The sequence below is a fragment of the Liolophura sinensis genome, chromosome 1 (assembly GCF_032854445.1).
Source record: "Liolophura sinensis isolate JHLJ2023 chromosome 1, CUHK_Ljap_v2, whole genome shotgun sequence".
NCBI classification, from domain to species: domain Eukaryota; kingdom Metazoa; phylum Mollusca; class Polyplacophora; order Chitonida; family Chitonidae; genus Liolophura; species Liolophura sinensis.
This window is the reverse complement of record NC_088295.1, coordinates 13,455,187-13,480,172: the sequence shown is the minus strand read 5'-3', so window position 1 is coordinate 13,480,172 and position 24,986 is coordinate 13,455,187. Positions and strand designations below refer to the sequence as shown.

Below are 24,986 nucleotides of genomic sequence, written 5' to 3'. Positions count from 1 at the left end.
GCCTTGTGCTTCCTTTTATGCTTATATCTTTAAAGGGTATATATATATATATATATATATATATATATATATATATATATATATATATATATATATATATATATATAGGCCTACAATTACATTTTCTCATTACTAAGTTTTAATAATTTTCTGTCCAACACTTGTCTTTTGGACTCTCAGCACCTGGATAGGAAACTTTGATCAGGATGGATATCATTTATCCGTCTAGATTCTGTTTTATTATCCATCAATGAACTTCAATATCGATGTGCTATAACTAAAAATACTTATGATACATGGTAGATTGGAGGTGTGGGCTAGAGTCAACTGCAAGCAATGCGTCATTTCCGACCCACGTACTGAACAGATGTTTGTGGCTGAAATATGTATGATGCAAAGTACCAGTGAATTAAATTACTAATGTATGAAATTTATATGGTACTCTAGGAAAGGCGTGGGGTTGATACATTGAACATATGTATATAGGTTATTGCATCTACATGCAATAGTAAAGTGTGTAGGCCTGAACGTTTTAATTGTGGGATTTTGGGTTCAAATCTGACTTCGGTCAGTTTGCCCCTGTTACTGTAACACATACAAGAAATGATAAATAATGAATTTATTTAATAAATTTTATGAAGTTATCAGTTATTTAAAAACCCCATCTTTGAGTACCGGTATAGATCTGAATTAGCTGAAAGAATTGGCTAAATAACTAAAGGAAGTCATTAAGACTTGAATCATTGTTAGTGACTGTTTGCTGGGAGATACGCTGACCAAGGTCGAAAATTTCTGTTTTTCTGCTAGAAAAGGATAAATGGGGGCTGTTATGAAGTTTGACAACAGGGTTAAATGGGTGATAAGAACCGCCCTTCTCCGATGTGTCAAACACAGTTTGCCAGAGTTTAAATGATAATTACTTCACTTCATTTAGGTCATATGTCTCTTGCACAAAGCGATTGTAGGCTAAGGTGATTGTAATTAACTGTCTTGGCAACATAAGTTTTTATCATGTGTCACCATGGTGGTTACAGTTTAGGGCCGCGGGTTAATGGACACAGCGCTTGTTTGGTCAGAATATATATGTCTGTTATTACCACATATATAGATATATAGATATAAGGAATGCAAAATAAAAGCAAAGACCAGCAAAGAATAGAGAGCTAGGACGACAGAGACACTACTTCATATAGAACAGGAGAGCATTTTGTCAACGTAAACGAAGTCACTGACTGAATACTACACCTGATAACGGCCTTAAGTCAGAAAGAAAGAGCAGATCATTCAGAATTGCATGCGTGTAGTTCTGCTGAATATACAGAGAGATTATCCGACAATCTGAGAACTTTTTCATATCGCAATTCTTTTACGCAAAGAAGCAGCATCATTACCAGTCATCGGACACTTAGAGGCAGCGGAATAAACTTGCATGTATATAGACCAGTTGTTGCTGACTTATACGTTATGAATGACAGAAATACGGCAAGGCCTGTTTGACTTCGGGACCTGAGAGTGTAGATTCATGGATACAGAAATGAACGTTCAAGGGAGGAGATGACGGGATACATTCCTTCTGTAAGCACCCGATACTGAACCCAGCACTCTGTAAACTGTGACTTTTTGTTAGGAATGTATAGAGAGAATCGAAAATTAATATACTTAGGAAATTAAGTAGGGGGTTAATTGTTTCTACTTTGATGACAAAGCCCTGGAGGTCATATGCCTCTTGCACAAAGCGATTGTAGGCTAAGGTGATTGTAATTAACTGTCTTGGCAACATATGTTTTTATCATGTGACACCATGGTGGTTACAGTGAACTTAGCCTTCAATCAGTTCGTGCAAGCAGCCACAGGTCATCCTCCAAATATCTCAGGACTATATTTTCTTTACATTTAAGTCCATTTAAAGCTGCAATCATGGACCTTTCACAAGGAAATTGTATCTTGACGGAAGCGTTGCGTATACAATGTGGGAGTTGAGTGAACTGTCGTATATCCGACTATGTTTTCTTTAGACTATTTAACATCAAATTTAAACCGGTGTCAACTTATGGGTTTCGTAGCTATGAAAATATTAACACGAATTCATTATACCTGGGATTAAGATAGACAGATTATACAGCTTGCAAACAGATTTTCTAGCCGGTAAAAGCATGCTGAAATCGATGGCTTTGGAAGTTTCCTAACTGTATGCAATGCCAAAGATGAGAAAATGACATCATTTTAATGTAGTCATGTCAGTCAATCGAAAGTGTGTCAAGTGTTAGTGATCTGTATAAATGTTTTAGAATGAAATCTTGTCAATTTGCTCCAGAGTCTGAGAGAAATATAATTTCGCCTATAATAGTTTATGTTTGTTTATGATGTATTCAGGCCTATAATTTTACATTCATGTACATGTAAGTACTAAATAAACTTCCCGCTGATTTAACTTGAACTTCATTTATCTATTTGGTTAACGCTGTAACCAAGATTTTTCACTTATACAACTGTAGTTAGTTTAATGTATGGGAGGAGAAAACTCAGCCCCAGTGGTGAACCATGCAAGGTGCGTCCGATTGTGACGTGCAGATATGCCAATTTGCACATCATATCATATTGGTCGTAGTGCTCCTCCACGGGCGTTAGACTGCCCGGACGGCCCCCATGCACAGGCGTCGCCGAATTTTGTCAACTGTGAGTGAAGAAGAATGTACTGATTTCCTGTCCGGATTTGAACACGAACCTTGTGCGTCCTAGCTTGCCTAGCTGATGGCCGGCATTGGTTTACTTGGGGCATTCTGTTTCCTCTATACCCCAGTAGACATGACCGCCTTCGTACATGTACATGTGAACTAGTTATGTATTTATTTATTTGTTGCTTAATTTAACGCCAGAGTGACACTTAAACGATTTCGTTCAGTTGTAGGCGTTCGGGTGGAGAAAATCGGAGTGCTCGGAATATTTTATTTTATTTATTTATTTATTTGATTGGTGTTATACGCCGTACTCAGGAATATTTCACTTATACGACGGCAGCCAGCATTATGGTGAGTGGAAACCGGACACAGCCCGGGGGGAACCCACGACCATCCGCAGGTTGCTGGGAGACCTTCCAACTTACGGCCGGAGAGGAAGCCAGCATGAGCTGGACTTGAACTCACAGCGGCCGCATCGGTGAGAGGCTCATGGGTCATTACGCTGCGCAGGCGCGCTAACCGACTGAGCCACGGAGGCCCCCAGAGTGCTCGGAGTAAACGTTTGACTGGCAAATTACTAACGGCTCTCTCGTAGACGTTCCTACTCGATGGCTGTAAACTCCTCTCTCATAGAAGTTTGTACTTGATAACCGCATTAAGCTTATCAAGTAAATAAATAAATGCCTGCACCCGGTAAGTAAATAAATAAATAAACAAATAGTCTAAATAAATACAAATTGTAGGCCTACATGTAAGTTGAGAAATCCAAATACACTGCAGTTCTTGGAGTTTTAAATCAAAATAAATGTTTGTGATTTCATTTTCATGCTGGCCAGGGGCGCCTTTGCGCTCACAATACATATTTAATGCTAGAAGTAATGTGGTTAATATAGTCAGAGGGCGCTCATTTATTACGCCTGCAAATTCCACATGCACACGGCACGAGTTCATTCATTAATGAACCGTGATTTAACACGGTCCTTCATCTATACATGTACACCAAGCAAAATATCTAATGAGTAAGATTGCCCGGAGATTTCCCAAACTGGGCAACCCCCTTGGGGGTAGGATTTGAGGGAATTCCCTCTACGTCATATGCTGTATGGGAACCTTTCCTTGTCAGTATGGATTGACCGCAAATTGTTGGACTCAATCAGATCACATCTTACAAACAAAGCATGGCAGGGCGTCATTCGACCAATCAAATGCCACAATACAAAGCCCAAATTCACAGCGAAGTAGAAAATGGTGAAACAACAACCACGTGTGTATTATTTACACATACGTACAGCTATAGATTAGGTACCTGTGTGCAGTACCGGTATGGTACCGAGCATTTATAGTTTAATAATAACATATTTTTATTAATGCATGTACCTTATAGCATGAAAAAATCATTTAATCGCATTTGGTTCGCCTTTAAACGTGTGAATTTTAAACCTTGAAATTCCGACTGGGGATCAGGATTCATATATAGTTTCGAGCACCCGGGATCCTGGCAGTGACCAGTACGTCATAAGTAACAGAGAGGTAAATGGACCTAAATGCTGATTTTTCTGGTGCAGCAATTATTTTAGTTCCCCATTTTGCCACTAGGGGGCGTTATCTGGTAACTCCTGTTCGTCCCCCAATTTTATCAGTGGGTGCAGTATTACAAGACAGTGTAATTGCAAGACACCGTGGGGTCGCTGAGTTAAATTATGATTTAATTATAATTATATAATTACAATTTAACTTAGTTATAATTCATGTACAACGCACAGAGCATATTCCTGCAATCGCTGCCCTTCACAACTATACTTCAACTTCAGTTTGGCTTTCAATACTTGTTTGCAACGTAAAACACGAATCAAATGAATAATATAATCAACACATGTTTGCGTACATGTATGTTGGCACGGTAACTTACAAATCTTGTAGGTAAGGTGCATTAGTCAGGGGCTTTAGGTCACCGGGTGTTGTTCTGAGTGGCTGTGTAAACAAACATATGTTTCATTGACAACTGGGTTCCACGGCAGTGTATATGTGTAACTGGAGCAGCTTTCCAGTGCTTATACTAGCAGTAGTTAGCAGGAATTGCCCGTTAGCTCAGTTGGTAGAGCGCTGGACATCAGCTGCAGAAACCCGAGTTCGAATGTGACCGACGTAGTGAAATCTTTCAACCATTCCACTGGTACCTTGACCCAACAGGTTCCAAGAAGCGTGGAGCTCTGGGCCAGTGATCTTGGGTGTGTTTTGGGAGAGAGGGGAGGATTTAAGTGGGGAGGAGTGTAACAGGAGCAGCTTTCCAGTGCTTATACTAGCAGTAGCTAGTGGAAATTTCCCTTTAGCTCCGTTGGTAGAGCGCTGGACGTCGGCTGCGGAGACCCAAGTTCGAATCCTTGTGTCACCCACGTAGGGAAATTCTTCAGCGATTACATAAGTACATGTAAGCAAATTGTACACTCATTCCAAGTTGGTAATTCTTAACTTGATGTATTGTTATCATACATTACATTCAGGCTACCATATTTTATCCTGGCCAAACGAAAACTTTCTGTGTATTTCACACTTGTACCTGTAATCTCAATTCGCTGGAAAACTACCTCAGCATTCTGCAAATAAGTATGAAGTTATGTTACAAAATTACCACTACACATTTCTTTCAAATTCAGTTTCATAAAGGTCAAAGGGGAAATGACAGCCATTTTGCAATAATCACTTCTCATTTCTCATTTTGTTATGTGCATGGGCAGTTATCTGCTGTAAATTTCACTCACAAATATTAAAATTTACCCTCAAGTTCTTTTATTTCAAGCTTTCTCTGATATTCATATTGTTCTCTGTTTCAGTGTGCATGAAGTAGGACCATACAATGTGCACTCTCATCAAATGCGCTGTGAAGTTCACGCTGTCAACTCTAAAGTCACATCGATGCACCTTGTCAAAAACTCAGGCTTGTTTGTACTCTTTATTTTTTTTTTGTGTGTATAATTTAAACGTAGTAGTTGAACTATGTCTAGTTATGTTAAGCATTTAAATACTGTGTATTCCATCGCTGTTTTCTTTCCTGCCTATAACCTAGAGTTCCTCTTCAGCCGTAAGTGGGAAGGTCTGTCAGCAACCTGCGGATTGTCATGGATTTCCCCCGGGCTCGGCCCAGTTTCCACCCACCATAATGCTGACCGCCGTCGTATAAGTGAAATATTCTTGGGTACGGCATAAAACACCAATCAAATAAAATAAAGAAATAAATATAACCTAGAGTGTTACTTTACATACTACTAACGCTAATAATCAGTTTATTACACACATATTTTCTTTTCTACCATTTCATCATTTGTTTTGTATGCACGTGTAATTCAGCTGCCAATATCATTTTAATGTCTAAACAGTGTTTCAAATTCTTGGGTGACAAAATAATTACTCTTGTTACAGGTTATCCCCTTCATATGGAGCCCACCAATTCTCTAAGCTGATGTGTCTAACTACTCAGTGCTCACAAGTGGTGGAGCTGTGCAAGCTTGTTCTTGGAGAGTTCAACATTGACTGATACAGGGGGTAGTCACTTAATTTGTTTTCACCTATTCATTCATATTGTTTGTGCTTCATTTTTACATATTACTTAGTTTGTAAGGTTGTTTGTCTTGTAAGTACATCTGTAATCAATACTCATCTTAACAATTTAGGTTTAAAAATTTTTGGCTATCAGTATTTGTCATACAAGTGTGCCATTTAATGTATTTGCTTTCAGTATACATATTAATAACTGGGTCATACCTAGTATCTTCACATTTCTTTGGGGTATTATAATCCATTTAAATGTTTTTTGCTAATGTAATTTTCTGTTCATACACTCCCCTCAAAATTTTCTTATCTGCATCAGTGGGGAACTCGTTCACGCATGAATCAAAACATTCCCAAACGTGAACTCCTTTATTTTTTGTTCTTTCCTTTATTAAAACACAGTTGTCAGGGACAGAAGAAAACAGTGCATTTTAGTGTCATTGAGAGCTTGTGTGTAGCTCATCCTCAAATCTCCCATAAAAGTGTATGTTGCTCAGGCCTAAGCATTTCACAATGGCCTTTGTGGCAGAGGGTTTAGCTCTGTCTGTTTTCCTCCCTTCCAGGCAGCTGTGTGTTCTCTCTTCAAAATTTTGAGAGAAAAGTTTGTTTTTGGGAACTCATTTACTGATGGCCAGGTTAAAAGCCTCTGCCTTGTTAGTACTCAGCAAGTGGCTTGTTTTACTCAGAGCAGATTGTCCAAGGCTAAAAGCCACACGTTGCCTGATTGTATAGTCAGTCTAAGGGCTAGCAACAAGTTCAAAATTGTCACTCACTAAACACTATTTTTAATGCAGTTATCTCCTTGGTTCCTCCCCACACATATTAATAATATGATAGTAGGGTAGTGGAAGACGCCCCATTGTCGACCCTTTTCTGCCCTTCTGCTGTCTGGAACCCTGAAATGCATATACAGAGAACAAGCCAAATGAGTGGAAGATTGCCCCTTTAGAAATAATTAGAAATAATAAAATTGTTCTTTAGAAATAATGGTAGATCATTTATGTATAGTATAAAAAGTAAAGGCTGCAATATGGAGCCAGCCTTGCAAGACCACTGGCTTTAATATCCTTAGCATTATACATTTCTCCTCCACAAACAACCATTTGTTGTGTGTTAGATAGGTATCACTGGAAAGAATGTAAAGAGCAGTTGAGTGAATTTGTATGCTTTAAGTTTTTTAAGTAATATATTGTGATTAACAGTATCAAATGCCTGCTTGAAGTCTACAGGTACAGTTCCAATAACTTCAGTGTTATCTGTCGCCGTAAACCAGTGTTCAACCATTTTCAGCAATACAGTTCCACAAGAGCGTAAGAGGGGCAAAAACCACATTTATTTTTGCTCAATAATTTAAAATTTGAGAGATACTCGTATAAACAGTTATGTAAATGTCGTTCAGTGATTTTTGAAAAACTGAGTAGGACAGATATTGGATGATAGTTTTCAACTTGAACTCCTTTTGTGAAGAGGGATAACCATGTCTGGTCATAACACATTTGTTTATTAGCATGGTAAAAGATTTTGCAATAATAGGGGCAGATGATGAAAGAAATTTAGAATTGACATTGTCCAGATCACTAGCCTATCTTTATCAAGCCTTTAAAGGTATTGTAAAACAGAAACATACAACATATTTGGTATGGAGTAAAAAGTATCATGAAGAACTTTTCCCTCAACTTGTTCCCTGAGTTTTTCAGAGACTTTGAACAAAATTGTCCTTGTTTATATTATTAATATCTATTAAAGAATGGGGACAGTTGAGAAGAAAGTATTGAAAATATGGAAAAATTTTAGCTGGATCATCTATTAAATTGCCATCCTTCTCAGTCATAGCCAAATACTGCTTGCACAAACAGTGATCTCCCTGATAACACAGGACAATGGCATCTGTTACGCAAGTCAGGTTTCTACATATGAAGTCCTGTATGTCACTTGGAGTCTGTCAGTAGGCCTCTGTACACTCACTGTTTCACCTAGATGCAAAGTCGTCCACAAAGCCAGTTTCCTGTCTTCTTTCACTCCGCTGTCCTTGTGGGGAAAACATTGTCACAGAATGCCATCACTTTCACCCTGCTGCAATGGCTTTTCCCCAAGTGGTGTGTCCAGATGGTGCACTGACTCAGTGGTCCATGGCTACTGCGTATAATGAACTGTCCGCATCGGTTGTTATGTGTTTCACCTATCTGTACTATTGATGCCTCATTGTGCTTGACTAGACTGTCTCAAACTACATTGCAATGAGTGCAACAAACGGCATGCAAGTTCAGCATGTTCAGTAACTGGACCCATTTTCATTGCTAGTGTGGGTTCATTCCAACTAGCAGACATTTTTCATTGTCTTTGCCTGCTTGGGGTCGCTGTGAGTTCAAGTCCAGCTCATGCTGGCTTCCCTCTCTGGCCGTAAAGTGGGAAGGTCTGTCTGTCTTCCCCAAGGTTCTGCCCAGTTTCCACCCACCATAATGCTGGCTGTCATCGTATAAGTGATGTATTCTTGAGTACTGCGTAAAACACCAATCAGATAAATTAAATAATAAATTTTTGCCTGATAGTATCTCCATGGTACAACTTTCTACTTTTAGAAGAGAAGCCACACTCAGCACAGGCAAACCTCTCTGTGACGCACACACCCCAAGGCACCTCGCTGTTCAAATCTCAGTTCAGCCCTTCAGGACAGTATGATGTTGTGGTCCAGTGGTAGGCAAATGCGGGTATTCTACAGCTCGGCGGTCTTTCCCAGGTGCAGCAGGTCTGTAGGTGTTTTGCTCAGCTTTTGATCTCTAGGCATTCAGCCTGCTGGTAAGAGTCCATGACAGTGGAGCGAATGGGCCAGTACACCAACATCATAGGGCTGTAGATCGCAGTCCAACAAGTTCACACATTCAATTTTTGTCCAATCCATGCAATCTCACACAGCTGCTGTTGCTCATATGTACATATGTTTTTGGCACATTCCTACAGCCTGAGTGTTGCTTTATTGCCTCTGATTGAATAGTTTTTTTCTTTTCCTAAACCTTGACACCTGTCTCTTTCTCTGTCCTTTTGCCATGGCAAACACTGTGTTTCTCAAAAAGTACAAAATCTCATATCTAATGTTGAGCTCACTGATAATTTTATTCTGCCAGGCATATCCAGTTTCAGAGTTAAAATGCACCAAAAGCACTTACCTGTTATGTATCCCCGACATCCATTGGACACCTTCAGAACCTATCACTTATGCACCACTTGACAGTTAAACATTTACATTTAAAAACCTCAAGTTTTCCTTTTTGACAGTTTTATTTGATTGGTGCTTCCTTGTGCTAAAGCAGCATAAGTTTCAGTCAAGTCAGTCAGTTCAACCATAAAATTAAGGTTCAGTCTTACAACAAATCACAGGAATCTGGGAAGATGTCAAAGTGACACGTCAGTAGTCACTGTTGTCTGCAGCCACCCGTCACACTATACAAACTAGCCTCTATTATGATTAGTCAATGTCTCTTAATATCATTGGCTCTTTTCATATATTCCCACTGAAAAATTAATAAAAAAAACCAATCTGAATGTAGTGCCTGTAACATGGACTTGACCAATCACAGGATTGCAATTGCCACAAACAGTACAAGGATTGCAAATGCAGTTCACCATGTGTATACAAATACCACAGTCCACAGTGGCATCTTTTACAACCACAACGATTTACAAATCTATAACATAAGAAGTCACTGCTCTGCATTTCTTTCCGGGTTGATTCCCTCTTGTGTTCGTTAAGATTATTTGTCTTTATTATTATTCTCACCAAAATTGTGCCGCTTTTCTGGTGAAAATGGTTATTCTGAAGTTATGAAATTTAACATGTTTGTCTGTAGGACTTGAACGAATGAATGATTATGGCATAAAGCTGCATTGGCAATATTTCAGGCATATTGTGGGGACTGTAGGACTTGAAGTTGTGCATCCTAACTTTTAGGTAGATTTTGTCACGTGACTTGGCGGCCATCTTGGATTTTGATGAAAACCTGAAAAAATTTTCTTCTCCAGAACGGCTGATGTGACTGAGCAGAAATTTCAACTGAATGTGTACAAAGCCTAGGCTTGTTAAGTTTGAGAATGAGAACTTTCTTGGTTGAAAATTGTACAAGCTTGCTATTGGGTTAAATTGTCTTGTAACCCCAAATTTCGTTTTTTGCTAATAATGTCTACACTTGTTCAGGTGATGTTCTGCAAATAGTCCTGTCATATGCAGTTTTTGACGCTGATTCCGAAAATGCAATTTTTGTGACATTATCAAAACCAGAAGTGGGTATACCTCCTTAACCAGTGAAGCTTAGAGATGCAATCATCCAAGGCAGGCAGACAAATTTTACATACCGGAAGTGACGTCAACAACCCGAAAGTAGTACATGCCAAAAAATTTGCAGTTTTTTCATTCTCAAAATTGAAAAACTTCTAAGCGAAAGAGGCTTGACAGAAATGCGTGAAACTTAGATAGGTGACAGACTTGGAGATGTGCTCTTTCGAGTAAAGATTTGGGTGTCCTCAAGTCATGTGATGTGGCGGCCATATACATTTGACATGAAAATGTTTGAGAGTCATTTTCTCCAGAACCCTGGCTGATTGTCTTGAAATTTAGCACACGTAACAAGCGTTCCCTGGAGACTGTTTGGAAGAAAGAATGCAAATGTTTATGCAAATTAGGTTTTACATGATACAGAGGAAGTGATATCACGTTCTTTTGTGTGTGTGGTGTTTTTTGGAATTTCAAGATTCTAAATATGCTATCTGACATAATTTGATGTCCAGATCACGAATTTGTTCTTATTTTTTCCCTGTAAGATTGTAGTTATGTTGCAAATTGTGATCAGAAATTTGCAATTTCCCCATATTTGTAGGTCTTGTGACAGAAAACTGATACACCTGTAGAGTTCAAGATTGCTGAGTGAAAGGGACTATATATGTACTGTATGTATGCTGAAAATGTTTGAGTTGTCTTAAGGCAGGATATACAGGGCTTCAAAATTTGATAAAAGGTCGATTTACGATTTTTTGGCACATTTACAAGACATGTTACATAATGCATGTACAATCTGTTTGTGTCTAGAATGAATGTAGAAATATTGTAAGTATGCCACCCAACATAGTTTGATGTTCTTATCTCGAACCGGTCTTATTTTTTTTCTTGATGTGTATACTTTTGACCTAAATTGTGATTAAGCTGTGAAAAATCGCAATTATCCCAGTATTTGCTGGACACTAGACAGAAAACTGCTATAGTTGTAAGCTGAAAATGACTGTATAATAAGGGCTATGTATGTTCTGTAAGTATGCTGAAATCCTTGAGCTGTGTGGAAAAGAAGAGGACATACATGCCTTTAAACATTGCCCACAGGTTGATTGACTACATTTGACACATTTATATGTACATATTATGTAGTGGTATGTACAGTGCATTGATGGTTACGAAGAATATGTGCTTTCTATCAATGCATAGACACCATTCAATTAATGTACTGTTTCTGCCATATTACGATTGACAGAAGTGTTTATGTGTCATTTTCTTGACAAGGTTTAATGCGATTAAGCTGAAATTTAAAATGCAGATAGAGCATGTTCGAACAAATGAAGGGTGCAGAAATTAGTTGTTTATCTTGAAAACTGTGGAAATGCGCTGATCACTGAATTTGTCACAGAATCAATATTTTCTGAATTTAAATATTTTCTGTATTCTACTTTATGTAGTTTGATGACCTGACCACAAAGCTGCTCTGAAACCTATATCTGCTATGTATATAATAAACAGTCATATTTCTGACAGTACATAATAATTTTGGCCTTTTTTTTTAATTTAATTCCGACATCTTAGTACTATCTAATGTATGAATGACATGTGTATGTGTCTGTGTCATTCTGCTGTATTTTGGTTTAGAGGACAGGATTTGAACATATCTCGCTGAACATTATACAGTTTTATGAACTTCTCAGTCAGGAGAGCTACAGGTGTTCACTGACTGCCTTGTTTGCGATTAATCACATTCGTCAAAATCAGCAAACAGACATTAATTTTGATTTGTCATTCTGTCTGCTCACCCGTACTCTGTCCACCTATCTGTCACACAGGTCTCATTGTGTCATTCTCATAAAATTTTGTGTGCATGTGTTCATTTTGTGTAACCTCACATCAAGTTTGAAATCCAGCTTACTCCATGAATAATTGTTGCATATTTCGTGTGTCGTATTAATCTTAATTTGCCATAATTATGACCTTGAAGGGTGCTTTACTTTTCAACTTCATGCATATCATTGATTCTGTTAACTTTATTCTTAATGTTATATTCGTATCCTTGAAGGTCTGCCAGCAAGCTGAAGATGGTCGTGAGTTTTCCCAAGCTTTGCTCGGTTTAATACTGGCTATCATCATGTAGTCAAATATTTTTGAATACTGTATAAAGCCTCCAGTTATATAAATAAATAATGGTAATGTTATAAATAGTCTTTAACGTCACGACAACTTGCTTTTTTAAAAAGGTTTTTCCCTCGCTCACAGCTTGGGGCACATTGGTAACAGTAAGCATTTGACAACATATGGGTTTTCTCCAGCTTCCTCCACCCATAAAAGTTACTGCCATCACATTAGTATGTCATTAAACAACAGTTAAGTTAGTAAAGAAATAAATACACAAGGTTAAAAAAGAAAGTTACATAATAAAAGCTACAGAATACACAAATAATAACAAAGCATGTTCATTTTTACATTCATTTTTCGTTTTTTTTGCTTTTTTTTTGTAGTAGCTGTCTGGTTGAATAACAAATATTCATGAATTTCATCATATTTGGCCACTGTCCTAACAGGTTTGTTTATTAATTCCATTCATATAATTTACCCCTAAAGGGTACATTTATCGTACATATACCTCACCCATCCAAGCTTACTCAACAAAGCTCTGTGAGTGTAGATAATGTAAATACTTCAGTGTTCCACATTTCATGCACACTAATTACTTTGATGAGCAATTGTATTGAAATCTTTATTTATTTAGGGGACAAGTTTCTCTTTTTTTTTCCTATTCTCACATTGTATTCTTCTTTTGTTTTTCTTCGATCTACAATACTTACAATTGTAGTTTACAAACAAATTTGAAGGTTTATTATACTTTCTTTGCTCCAGTCTGTGTCAGCTACCGGTGTATAAACCCTTTGTTTGCTGTTTGCTTAGTTTCAAAAGATCCATTTTCAATTATTTTTCATTGCATTTTTTCCACTTGTAGTAAAATAAAATTGCTAACTTCTGGTGACTTGCAATCAGCATCTCAAAGTTCATCAGATAGCATAGTTTTTATGTAATGTTTTCTAATAACTGGCTGCAAAAAACATAAAAAGGATTTCACAATTTCCAAATTTTAGTGACTTATATAGACTAGCATGCTATTAAAGGTTTTGCACTAAATTCAACATGGCCACCAAGTCACATTACCCAGTTTGCTGATGGAAACCACAACCTTCTCTTACTTTAAGAGGAATACCACATTCCAGTTGTAAATGCCATAAATGTTACCAAAAAGTATACTTTTTGTGAACCAAAGCAGTCATGTTTTCTTAATTTCTCCTGATTATGGGTATTAATTCAGTGAGAGGCATTACCTGCTGTCAGTAGACATGATGTGGACACTTTCAACACCAAGTGCACAGCATGTCTTCAAACTGGCATTCTGGTTTGCGTAAACAAGGATTTGCATTCAGTGTGTATGAAACATATATGGGTGTATCATTTTCCTTCTAGTGTTTGATTTGCCTGATGAAAAATGTTTTCTTCATGCAGCTCTGCCAAATATATATTTTCTCATTAACATCTGTGATATTTATTGGCAGATTGACAACTCCATTTTCTGATATGGTGGAACAGTTTGCACTGTCATCGTTGTCTTCATCTCATTGAACTTCAAGCAAAATGCAAGCCATCAATCCAGGACCTCCTACAGAAATGCATCCTACACCTTTCACAGACCTAAATGTACTGTGTGCAGTAATGCTCGAATGACTATACTCGGGAACGTCCAAATATGGAGAAGAGTAAACATTAATAACATATTTGTAATAATCAGCTCATTACATATTATTCTTGCTGATAGTATGAGTACATCAATGCAGAAATTGCAAAGTTCTTGCCCACTTGTTAAAGTGAAGGTAGAAAGTGATAATATTTAAATTGTGTAATATATATTACATATAGGTGAATGACTTAAAATTTTACCCCAAAAGTTCATTTTTAGAGGCAAATAAATGTTGTCAGATATACTTTTGGTGCGATAACTTACCTATTCCTTAGGATATCGTCCTACTTTCCAAACAAACCCCAAAACACCTTTATAACATTAATAGAACTCTCAGAATAAGACACAAGGTACAATTTTTGTGATGGTCCAAATTTAAGGTTATATACCATGAATTTCCAAAGTACTTTAACTGCCTTATCGGTGTAAATGTTCAAATAATATGTCTTTGTCCATGTTCATTTGTAATATTTTTTGGTTAAATAAGTATAAATAAAGGGTTCAAAGTTTATTTGTGTTGTGATCAAATTAATTTATTTCTTCATGAGTGTGCATGCTCAGTTGACAACAGTATCCTTTCATCCCTTTCACAATGGTGTCAGAACAGATAAGGTAAACTGATAAGGCCTCCGTGGCCGAGATGGTTAGCGGCACAATGACCCAGGAGCTTCACACCAATGAGGTCGGTGTGAGTTCAAGTTTAGCTCATGCTGGCTTCCTGTCCGACCATATGTGGGAAGATCTTCCAGCAACTTGCAGAGGCCAGTTGGTTTCTCCAGGCTCAGGCTCTGCTCATTTTCCTACACCAAATAAATACATATAAACTGCATATGTATATCATACCTCACAATATGTATATTTGTGAGGATTGTGCTCATTCAGGCACTTCTTCCCAGTGACTACTGTATCCTGTTTGGTGTTATGTGTGGTCTATACTTCAGCCAAATATATACTGAAACTTAGCATATTAAATGCATGTCATTTTATCTGTAGTTCAATGCCTTCACAATATTTCAACTTGGTCAATGGAAATGGGACCAATGGAAACAAGACAAAGGAAGCTGTTTGAATAAGGCCTACCACTCCCTGTGTTTTCGGTGTTTAATGTTACGCCATACATATACTTAGGCATAAGTAGTCATTAAAACTAACTGTATTTCAGTGTGGTTGTAACAAGCTGTAAAAATAAAACTAGGAAATAATTTAAAAGAATTGTAAGGCTGATGTATTCACTATTTCTCCATTATTTGGTGTTCAGAGGCCGGTCACCCCAGTGAAGAAACTGTTTAGCAGAAAATCTGCCACCTGAATCACAAACTTTTAAAATTTACATCATGTACATCCGATGTGTAACAACGCCATTCCAGTGTAATAAATAATTACTGTATCATTAATTACTAACTAATACTGTTAAAAGTTTCGAATTCAAAGTTTTAATCTGGCAAAAGAGAACTATATCCCATTATTTGTGCATACCATAAACCAGGCTTTTCTCTCTAAGTTTTATGCAACCTTTGACCGTGTGAAATCGAAACAAATAAAGAATATCAAGAAGAAGTACGTCAAGTTTCATACAATTTTCTGCGCTCACTCTGTTGGCTTATATTCGTGTTTTCAATGAAGAAATGTTTTCATGTCAAAGTAAAGGCTGAAATCATTTACAAGAAACGCTGTCCAGCAAAATAGGGCCATGGATTTTTTAAAAAATTTTTCCAACCATTTTATGGGTTTTTAAACATCAAGTTTTAAAGTTGGATGTAGCGACCCCAGAGGGTATCCGTCACACAGTATAACGCCAACCATATGTTTATTTACAGTGTTTAATGGTCTTTTACCTGATATATTCTTCATGTTAATGTTCCTTCGTCCTTAACGGTTCTGTGAAGTGGTGATGTTGCGAGTCCAAATTCACTTCAAACCAAGACATAACCAAATCGAAATTTATTTGTCAATATGCGCTATTTCTCTGACACTGTGCCTGATTATATATTTATTTATTTGAATTGTGTTTTACGCCGCACTCAAGAATATTTCGCTTGTAGGGCGGCGGCAAGTGTTATGGTGGGAGGACACGGGGCATATCCCAGTCGAAACCACGACCATTCGCAGGTTGCTGCAGACCTTCCAAAGGAATATATAGTATGTTATCTACAGCAAGAAAATGGATGAAAGTACGTGTGATACAGAATTTGTTTAATTTGAGCCCTGCTTATAATGTGAGGTAGGGCTGATATTTATACACTGGTTTTCACTCAGATAGCAGTGCGCATATGTCTAGGTTAGGTAAATCTACCTTTTCCTGTTTCCAAAACTATATTCATATAAAATCAAGAAAATACACAACTTATTCTGCCTACGTATATGAAGAATGGACTCGGTAACAAGTGGCTGAGGAGCCCGAAGTGCCAGTTCATCACTCAAATAGCAGGTGTCTCTGTCCAGGGTTAGGCTAGGGTTAGGCTAGGGTTAGGTGAATGCTACCTTTTTTCCTATTGAAATGCGATGTTTTATTCAAATTAAGAAAAGGTGTGACATACTGTGTCCACATTACTTACATAAAGTATAAATTCAGCAGCACTAGCACGAGTCAGCAGTGGCAGCTTATAACTCAGTTCGCAGTGCGTATATATGGGTTAGGGTTGGGTCATTGTTAGCCTGTTATATTTGAAATTCGACATACCGGTGAAATTAAAGAAATACACGGCATATGCAATATATTAATTGGATAAACAATCCATATAGAGCAGCACGTGGCTTAGTACCACTGAGGACCGCTAGCTCATCTCTCGGAATGCCCTTGAGATCTCCAAAGTTAGCTATTGCAGCATTATTATCCAAGAACCCTCTCACCAGTGTTGATAGCTGTGAGTTCGAGTCTAGCTTATGGTGTCTTTCTCTCCAACTTTAATTCGGAAGACCTGGGACCACCCTGAGGACTGTCGTAGGTTTCTCCCGGGCTCTCATCATAATCCTGGCCCCTGTGGTATAAGTGAAATATTCTTGAGTACAATGTAAACTTCCAAAGAGATAAATAGCTATGTATGTATCTATGCTTGCGGTTTAACGTCGTACTTCACAATTTTTTAGATAAATAACTAAATTTGCCAACGAAGTGCTATAACATATGAACGTTGTACGTGGTGTTTTCCTCAGAAAATAATTGATGACAGATATTATATATGCAATTTGACGCAAATATTTACGACTTTAACGTGTAAAGAATCAGTATCTATATTTGGTACCTCTTGTTTTGAAATGCGCAGATCAATGTTACATACTCTAACGTTTTAGGCATATATATATATATATATTATAATATATATATATATATATATATATATATATATATATATAATATATATATATATATATATATATATTCACTATTCAAACTAAACTGCATTCACTGTCATCTTCAGACGGGTAAAATGTTGATTCTCCTTTCTGGATGTTCGCGAAGGAAAAAGACCACCAAGCAACGTTTGTAACGTGGCAAAACTGCTTAAATATGACGCTAAATAGCAATCAGTCAATAAAGCGGCTTACTACAGCATGTCCTGCCATGAGACCCCTAAATTAACATCAAACAATGTTTATCAGATATTCAATCATTTATTTATTTATTTATTTGATTGGTGTTTTAGGCCGTACTCAAGAATATTTAACTTATACGACGGTGGCCAGCATTATGATGGGAGGAAACCGGGCAAAGCCAGGGGGAAACCACGACCATCCGCAGGTTGTTGGGAGACATCCCATGTACGTCCGGAGAGAAAGCCAGCATGAGCTGTGCTTGAACAGCTTAAGAGGCTCCTGGGTCATTACGCTGCGCTAGCGCGCTATCCAACTGAGCCAAGGAGGCCCCGATATTCAGTGCGCCGTGTTTTCGTTTATAATATCCATTGCTATGACATATTAAACAAAACCAGACATTCAAAACACAGAGCAGTTAGTAATTGCATGTTTATTACACATCAATAACATTAATCTAACCACGTTGTACAAAAAGCTCTGAAATAAATATGTAAACAAGGAATACAAAGTCCATGATAAATTTTATAAACATTCTTGTCCTATTTCACTGAGAGCTGCAGTCTTACAATATAGTCAGTCTCAGTATGCTGATAAAAGTACAACAGAATAATATAGTGTATATCAAGTAGGCCTATGTCACAGCTAGTGTGGGTCTTGCACAATGAATAATCCACAGTAATATGCACCGTGAGATGTAAGCAAATAGATTCTAAGTAATCTGCATAAATCCAGTATAGCCTACATGATGACACAAACATGTTCCTTTATTAAACATTTATCAAACAATATGAAGATATTGGATATGAAGGTTTTTGCGTCTACATTTGTACACAGCATAAAAGTGTACAAAAGCTAAAACAAAACCTTTTTCACCTGTATAACTCAGCTGCAGTCTGGGATACGACTCAGTTGCGAGCCGCATAAGTTACAGACAAGTTTAATAAGGCATTCAGGGAACACCGACTGCTCGCGTGATTGAACAGTTCGTAAAACGCATGATGTTTAAGTGAGGTGATACAATCAAATACTGTCTAAACCAAAATAAAAGAGAATGACATCATCATACACAGATATCATTCTCTCATTAGATAGTGCAATAAGAATTTGTCATTGATTCAACAACAAACGACAAGCCACCGCAAGTCTATGATTAGCTGTACATGACAACAGTCACTGACTGTGTGAATGGTTTAAATATTCGGTCGAGGTATAGGTATGGGCTAGTGTAACAGCTCCTAGTAATAATACAGGTGTGGACAGCTTTGACACTCCACAAATGTGGTAAAGTTGCTAGAGAGACAGTGAGCTTCTCTAGTTTGGTGTTTGTCTGAGAAACTGTAACCATACTTGGATGGTTATAGAAATATTTGTTTACAGTCCACAAAACAGAAAAATGCCAGGGAATCATGGCTGTCAATATCGTTCTTGTAGGTCAGTGCACAAAAATTGTAGATATAAGTGTAAGTTTTCGTGATTCAAAGAAATAGGTAAGCACAGACAGGGAGTCACTGAGCATATATCTCTGTTGCTATCCACTGTACACAGTTTATACGCACAGACAGGAGTCACTGAGCATGCATGATCATTTGTGGATTGTGATATTGTGGGATAAGACAATTTGAACCTATATACTGTCCGCACTAGTTGAGGGCTACGTTGACTCTACAACTAAAAATATTTGTCTTCCTTTCATTCCAGATATAAATCATGAGTTGCAGAAAGAAACAGAAATGAGACTGCTGAGGTGAGCTCGTATGTATTTTATGCATTGGAGAAAGGAGTTGAACTGTTCACTTTTCTCAGTATTACCCCTTGCAATGTGGTTATGTGAGATGACCTGTAATTGTTTCCTAATTTGTGAGAAAATTCATGAAAGAGATCATGACCATAGGACTAAACCACAGGAACAAGTGGGACCAGCCTACCCAAGACACCTTGGTACAGCGCTTCTCACACTTCTGTTCATCGATGGAGAAGTCATAGTTTTGCTTCATGCCAATGGTGTAGGATGGCAGCTGTCGTACATGATTTCCATGTGTGCTGAAATAATACGCCACTCCATCTTCAGCATTGTACAGACTATGTTTATTATACAGACCTGGGTGGGCTGTGGAAGGTGGGTTGTATAATGTTTATGATATAGACCCAGATGGACTGTGGAAGGTAGGTTGTTGAGTGTTTATTACACAGACCTGGGTGGGATATGAAAGGTGGGATGTACTGTGTTTATTATACAGACCTGGGTGGGCTGTGGAAGGTGGGTTGTAGAGTGTTTACTGTATGGACCTGGGTGGGCTGTGGAAGGTGGGTTGTATAATGTTTATGGTATAGACCCAGATGGACTGTGGAAGGTAGGTTGTTGAGTGTTTATTACACAGACCTGGGTGGGATATGAAAGGTGGGATGTACTGTGTTTATTATACAGTCCTGGGTGGGATATGAAAGGTGGGTTGTAGTGTGTTTACTGTATGGACCTGGGTGGGCTGTGGAAGGTGGGTTGTAGTGTGTTTATGGTACAGACCCAGATGGACTGTGGAAGGTAGGTTGTTGAGTGTTTATTATACAGACCTGGGTGGACTATGAAAGGTGGGTTGTAGTGTGTTTATTATACAGAACTGGGTGGGCTATGGAAGGTAGGTTGTTGAGTGTTTATGGTACAGAACTGGGTGGGCTGTGGAAGGTGGGTTGTTGAGTGTTTATTATACAGACCTGGGTGGGATATGGAAGGTGGGTTGTAGTGTGTTTATGGTACAGACCCAGATGGACTGTGGAAGGTAGGTTGTTGAGTGTTTATGGTACAGAACTGGGTGGGCTGTGGAAGGTGGGTTGTTGAGTGTTTGTTACACAGTCCTGGGTGGGATATGAAAGGTGGGTTGTAGTGTGTTTACTGTATGGACCTGGGTGGGCTGTGGAAGGTGGGTTGTAGTGTGTTTATGGTACAGACCCAGATGGACTGTGGAAGGGCAGTTGTCGAGTGTTTATTAAACAGGCCTGGGTGGGATAGGAAAGGTGGGTTGTTGAGTGTTTATTATACAGACCTGGGTGGGCTGTGGAAGGTGGGTTGTAGTGTGTTTATGGTACAGACCCAGATGGACTGTGGAAGGTAGGTTGTTGAGTGTTAGTTACACAGTCCTGGGTGGGATATGAAAGGTGGGTTGTAGTGTGTTTACTGTATGGACCTGGGGTGGGCTGTGGAAGGTGGGTTGTAGTGTGTTTATGGTACAGACCCAGATGGACTGTGGAAGGTAGGTTGTTGAGTGTTTATTACACAGACCTGGGTGGGATATGAAAGGTGGGTTGTAGTGTGTTTATTATACAGAACTGGGTGGGCTGTGGAAGGTAGGTTGTTGAGTGTTTATTATACAGACCTGGGTGGGATATGAAAGGTGGGTTGTAGTGTGTTTATGGTACAGACCCAGATGGACTGTGGAAGGTAGGTTGTTGAGTGTTTATTACACAGACTGGGTGGGATATGAAAGGTGGGTTGTTGAGTGTTTATTATACAGACCTGGGTGGGCTGTGAAGGTGGGTTGTAGTGTGTTTATGGTACAGACCCAGATGGACTGTGGAAGGTAGGTTGTTGAGTGTTTGTTACACAGTCCTGGGTGGGATATGAAAGGTGGGTTGTAGTGTGTTTACTGTATGGACCTGGGTGGGCTGTGGAAGGTGGGTTGTAGTGTGTTTATGGTATAGACCCAGATGGACTGTGGAAGGTAGGTTGTTGAGTGTTTGTTACACAGTCCTGGGTGGGATATGAAAGGTGGGTTGTAGTGTGTTTACTGTATGGACCTGGGTGGGCTGTGGAAGGTGGGTTGTAGTGTGTTTATGGTACAGACCCAGATGGACTGTGGAAGGTAGGTTGTTGAGTGTTTATTACACAGACCTGGGTGGGATATGAAAGGTGGGTTGTAGTGTGTTTATTATACAGAACTGGGTGGGCTGTGGAAGGTAGGTTGTTGAGTGTTTATGGTACAGAACTGGGTGAGCTGTGGAAGGTGGTTGTTGAGTGTTTATTATACAGACCTGGGTGGGATATGAAAGGTGGGTTGTAGTGTGTTTATGGTACAGACCCAGATGGACTGTGGAAGGTAGGTTGTTGAGTGTTTATTACACAGACCTGGGTGGGATATGAAAGGTGGGTTGTTGAGTGTTTATTATACAGACCTGGGTGGGCTGTGGAAGGTGGGTTGTAGTGTGTTTATGGTACAGACCCAGATGGACTGTGGAAGGTAGGTTGTTGAGTGTTTGTTACACAGTCCTGGGTGGGATATGAAAGGTGGGTTGTAGTGTGTTTACTGTATGGACCTGGGTGGGCTGTGGAAGGTGGGTTGTAGTGTGTTTATGGTACAGACCCAGATGGACTGTGGGAGGTAGGTTGTTGAGTGTTTATTATACAGACCATGGGTGGGCTATGAAAGGTGGGTTGTAGTGTGTTTATTGTACTGAGACCTGGATGGGCTGTGGAAGGGCAGTTGTCGAGTGTTTATTAACAGACCTGGGTGGGATATGAAAGGTGGGTTGTACAGTGTTTTATCATACAGACCTGGGTGGGCTGTGGAAGGTGGGTTGTAGTGTGTTTATTACACGACCTCAGTGGGCTGTGGAAGGTGGGTTGTAGTGTGTTTATTGTACTGAGACCTGGGTGGGCTGTGGAAGGGCAGTTGTCGAGTGTTTATTAAACAGACCTGGGTGGGATTATGAAAGGTGGGTTGTACAGTGTTTATCATACAGACCTGGGTGGGCTGTGGAAGGTGGGTTGTAGTGTGTTTATTATACCGACCTGAGTGGGCTGTGGAAGGGCAGTTGTAGTGTGTTTGTTACACAGACCTGGGTGGGCTGTGAGGGGAAGTTGTAGTGTGTTTATTATACAGACCTGGGGTGGGCTGTGGAATGGCAGTTGTAGTGTGTTTATTATACAGACCTGGGTGGGCTGTGAAAGGTGGGTTGGAGTGTGTATAGAGGGACCAGGGTGGGTTATGGGCAGTGGGTTGTAGTGTCTGTACACTGTTGAATGGGATATGGAAGTAGGTGTGTAGTGACCTGGGTGGGCTAAAGAGTGTGCATTGTGCGAATATTTGGATGAGCTACGGAAGGTGGGTTTAATATGTGAAGTGTGTTGATTGTACAGAGAACTGGTGGGATTTGAAAGGTCTGGTGTAGTGTGTGCATTATACAGAGAGAATATTGAGTAGACGGTGTGTAAAATGGCATGTGATGGCAGCAGATGATTCTCCATAGAGAGGAGAGCTGTGTTTTGATGAGAAAACACGGCAGACTGCTTCAGCATCTTCTCAACATTCCACTCAAGCTCAATGGCTCCATCAACTTGGTCCAGTTGTTTGGGATAAACAGTTTCTATAAAATGGAACAATACACTACTTCTTGTATCCTGTGAATATTGTTAGTAAGGATGGCACAGACTAAAGCCATTGTAAGCATGACTGTAGTGCAGTGGGACACTTTGAATGGGACTATGGCTTCACAATAAACATATGTAACGATTAGTGTGTACTTACAGTTGGTATACAGCGTCATAGTGCTCTACACTAACTGACTTGCACAATTGCACAGTATTACATGGCAAACTACACTTGGTCACATAAATAACAATGCCATTGTTTATATGCACACATTATATTTAATACTACTTATAATAAGCATAAAATTATAGTTGTGTTAATTTGTTTTAGCAGTACTGGACACATGTTTTATATTTTACTCTTTTATATATTAATAGAAAATAAAAGCTTTTTAATAAATATATTGAGAGAATGATACCCAGGGACTGTCTGGAAACATAGTCATGTAATGCTGTTCTACAAGTACCAAGCTCAGGTCAGAGAGAATGCTCCCCACGGGTATCCTACATTTGGTACAACAGTTAACCGTTGGGGCTGGTTTGAAAGCTTGCCCTGATAATACATGTAATTTAACATGTAAAGGTAACATGAGAAAAAAATGTACAGTGTGACAGTTGTTTGTTTGGGATTTGAAATTATGAAAGAGTTTCCTGCCTATTGAACTTGAGCTCAACACGTAAAGTACTGAGGTCGTGAATTTGGTAATTTACGGTACTTAATACACTTACAAAGCACAAAGGATATGAACTTAAACAAGTGTCTCCTTAAAAGAGGAAGTTGTAACTTTTAGCATGAAGGGGATAGTGCAACTACTGATTGACCCGTATCAGTATGATGGCTCGGGCGGGGCGCCTTACTTCCCTTCGGTAAAGCGACTCAGTGAAGCAGCACTAGATAAAAGAGCGGTGGAATTCCGTCCTGCAACAAGGAGGCACATTACCTACACGCTAAGCATTCCCTCATCGTCATATGACTGTAAAATTGTTAAATATGACTTTAAGCCCCAAGCCACTCACTCACATGGCTATACCATCTAACGAACAACATATCTTTACTTTTCCAAAAAGCCAAGAAAGAAATTTAATATTATGCTTTCAGCACTTGTAATAAATGTCCCAAAAATTACAAGAATTTGGGTAGCTAAAATGTTAACAGAGCATGAGCTATGGAACATGTCTTTGTGTTGTGTTCCCCATGTGAGCAAAACCTGAGCTTAGTACATGCCGTACATATGCCTGCATGTTGACTAATAAACTAACGCAAAGGCATCGAGTTTTGTAGTTCGAGGAAACTGTCCAGGGTAAACCACCAGCCTTGGGCATGTTTATATTATGTTAGAATGCAAGGCACAGGGTATTGAATGAATGCAAGACTGCCCAACAGCACCCTGAGATACTGCATACCGTGACCTATACCAAGTGCCTATGATGTTTGGGAAAGCAGAGATTGCCTGCGAGCACCGGGATTGAACCTACACTTTGTTTGTCTGTGAGTTAGAGTCAAGCTGCTAACCATGCTTCATGTAGCTGTGTGCTATTACAAGACAACTTGAGGCATCCATCTGTGGGTACGTTGTAGTTGCACCACCCACAACTGTCCCCATTGATGCTTGCCATATGTATGAAGGATGATGACTGAATGGTATGTGTTGACCACAGAAATGAAGAGTACCTGATTAAGTATACTAGTACATGTACCTGGAATGTAAGGATACAGCAATTATATTTATGCTTTACAGGTGAGCCAACAATAAAGGTTGAAAGATGGAACAAAAAATAAACTTGAAAATTAACCATTTTATTTTGTGATTTTCCTGTTTTGAAGGCTTTTGGATAACATAAATA

General features: G+C 38.9%; 1 protein-coding gene and 2 long non-coding RNA genes across 3 annotated transcripts in view; all 3 read left to right on the top strand.

Annotated features, from left to right (window-relative positions):
• Positions 1 to 3,234: 3,234 nt before the first annotated feature.
• Positions 3,235 to 24,986, top strand: part of LOC135472141 (DNA excision repair protein ERCC-6-like) — a 42,650-nt gene continuing 20,898 nt past the window's right edge. The window contains exon 1 of the mRNA XM_064751506.1: positions 3,235 to 3,371. The gene's annotated coding sequence lies outside the window, so the exon portion shown is untranslated. The remainder of the gene's footprint in view (positions 3,372 to 24,986) is intronic.
• Positions 3,926 to 7,640, top strand: LOC135482210 (uncharacterized). The gene is made up of 5 exons (XR_010446209.1): positions 3,926 to 4,208; positions 4,869 to 5,106; positions 5,510 to 5,617; positions 6,096 to 6,218; positions 7,454 to 7,640. It is a non-coding gene; the product is annotated as an uncharacterized LOC135482210 (long non-coding RNA).
• Positions 12,595 to 14,613, top strand: LOC135461532 (uncharacterized). Its single transcript, XR_010443367.1, has 3 exons — positions 12,595 to 12,618; positions 12,987 to 13,049; positions 14,067 to 14,613. It is a non-coding gene; the product is annotated as an uncharacterized LOC135461532 (long non-coding RNA).